Genomic DNA, 3,011 nt, shown 5'->3' on the forward strand with positions numbered 1-3,011 from the left:
TTAAAGAAGCTCCTGGTGGAACTGGTGGCACTGTGATGCAAACCAGAGCTAGAGTTCTTGAAGAGACTTTGTTCACTTCAGTTGTACATTATGCAGGGTGATTGCTAGCTGATTAGAAATTCTTAGGGGTTTGCCTTCTCTTCCTTAGAGACCCAAAAAAGTTGCAATTTCTATACTGAATAGCCCATGAGCATGCTAGTAAACCTTTACTACTGCTTAAATTCCCATACAGCATTAACAGACTGTTGTTTCAAAACAGTCTTGAATTTGTTACGATTCTACATCAGGAAAGTACAATTCAAAAAAAGTGTATGGAAACGTGCTACTTTGTGTGTGTGTGTATATATATATATATCCGAGATTGTATGTTTAGAACTATAAATCACATTTAGGTATTTGCCTGACCAAATTTTTCTGGACTTACTGTTCTCAGATTGAATTTCCTTGTTTCACACCATGCCTGAGACCAAAAGCCAGTTATGTGTTTTGTGTTACAAAGGTAATCCTAAATCTTTAGGGTAATTGTCTGGCACCAAGTTCCTGAAAAGTACTGCCTGCTAACTGTGGTTTGACCAAAGTCAAGTATTTGGAGGAAAAAGAACAGTAGGAGCTGGGATGTCAATAACTGGTTTGTGAAAAACATCCCCAAGGAAGTAATTTCAGAGAGAAACTGAAGTTCAAACTTCCGTGTTTTGACTCCTGCTCTGTTTATTCAGGCAGTATTGTATGCCATGGGCCAGGAGCTGGAACAAGACATGACACTTCCATGTGAGGAAGGCTGGGAAGCCTCAGTGCACCCCTGTAACTGCCTGGGGTCTCTTTTCTGTCTGGATCTGTGGGAATCCATTGCCACACGAAGGAGGTGTAAATGTTTAGAGCTTGGGGCAAGCAGAACAAAGGCATTACTGTAGTTCTTACAGGCTCAACATTTTGCAATCTCAAGGCTAGAGGATGCTAACAGGATTGATCTAGAGAACAATTAACTACAAAATCAGGTTCTGTACCAAGATGGATGTGTTAAAATAACTTGACAGCCACAACTGATCACATCCCTCTAACAAAGGATATAAATGATTACACTGAAGTACGACTGAGGGTGTATTCTTTAAATCATTTTATGATGCTGTCAGTGCAAACAAGACTCACTAGTAAAGGAACAACTAAAATAATTCAAAACGAGTATATTTGAAATGCAAAATCCAATTCAGTCAAAAAATACACATTAATGGAAGTAAACAAAACTGAAAATTGTCAGGAATATTAAAAAAAATCCCTTTTGCTCTCCCCCTTTAAATTAAATATGCTGAAAACAACTTATATAAAAACATTTTCTGCTCAAGACCAGACAAGCACCTAAGTGAAGTTTCAGGTACTTCTCTGGTGAGTAATGCAGTTTTTGATGGTTTAGTTAGGATTTAGTGTCTGTTAGAGGCACACAGATGATGGCTGCACAGCATAAAGAATTTTAAGTTTTACAATAAAGCTTTATGCTAAGGCAAGATAAACAATTATTTATTGAAAAATGTCACAAGTTAAGGAAGGGTTTTAGAAACCTAAAACTGCAATGTATACTTTATATATGGACAGTTGTCACTTCAGCACCACTAACAGGGCACTGTAAAAACATTGCATTCCACAGTGCTGCTACTTTTTTATTATTATTTAGCAGGAGTGAAGAGACTTAAATTATTCTGCACTTTATCCAAGGTAACACGCAAATCTGGAATTGGAATATAGCACCTCATCTTTCTGTTTTGCTGACTGTCTCTGCCAACACTGCACGTATGCAGCAGCAGAATGCTGCAAATTAGGATCACAGCACACAAAGCCTGTTGTCTGGAAAACTAGTGGGACATCCCAGAACATCTCTGCCCTGAAGCTTCAGCTTGCAGAGGAACAGTTAACCCAGCTTCTGTGATGTTCATCAGCACTTGCTGGATGCCTCTGAGCTGCTTACAGAAGCAGCATCCTTTCACATGGCATTTACAGATTCTGAAGCTTCAGTATTTATACAGACTCCATAGGTTTCTGAATTTCGAGTAATCAGTATATTAGGAGAGCATTGGATGTTTATTGGAACACCTTTTTCGTTTAGACTTCTCTCACTTGAAATAAAAGCCTAAAGCCAACTTAAGAGATTTAATCTGAATCAACAGAAACTGGCTCATCGTTGTACAACAGCCTATGATGCATCTCAGTCTGCTGCACCGCGCAGTTACAAACTCTCCCTTTAAATGAACCTTTTTTCACCCCATTACCTCACAGCAGCACTGCTCTGCACTCCCCCAAGAGACACTGTGCTGCCATCAGAACATGAGAGCCACACAAACATGGGAAATGTGGTATTTGGTCTTTTCATTCCAGTACAGTTTGCACTACTTGCAGCTACTTCAGAGTCTGCCTAGGTGAGTGAAAGCAGCACAACAGCTCTAACAGAGGCTCATTGTGGTTTGTGTATCAGTGGCCTTTGTCCCACCTTAATAACTCACAATGAGGTACTTCAGAAACTGGTAAATCCCACAGTGATACATACAGATTACAGCAGCAACTTGTGCAAGAACAGTAAACTCTATTTGACTGGTATGCTTCAACTAAGAAACCCAGCCATATATTGTAATTCGAAATTTGAATACAGAATGGAATAATTTAATGGCATATCGGGGATTAAGTCCCACAGTTTGTGGATCAGTGCGTTTACACGAGGATCTCTTGCACGGCAGATGTGCCTCCTCAGTCAGTCCCAGCAAGTGATTCTCTCCTGCTCGGGGATCAGGCTCCAGTTGGGCGAAGGCCTGTCAGTGGCCAGCCAGTCAAAGTCATCCACCAGGTTCCAGTTGTTACTGTTTCTGTCCAGCCCAGACGACTCGAAATCTCGCTCGATACCGGGGTAGCTCCAGGAGTAGGGGGCGAAGGAAACCTCCGAGCAGGCCTCGATCACGGCGCGGCTGGTCACCTGCACGTAGACCCGGCAGTCGCGGGTGCGGTGGGTGCGGAGCTGCTGGCAGGCCAGC

Source organism: Geospiza fortis, unplaced genomic scaffold, assembly GCF_000277835.1.
Source record: "Geospiza fortis unplaced genomic scaffold, GeoFor_1.0 scaffold41, whole genome shotgun sequence".
Classification (NCBI taxonomy): domain Eukaryota; kingdom Metazoa; phylum Chordata; class Aves; order Passeriformes; family Thraupidae; genus Geospiza; species Geospiza fortis.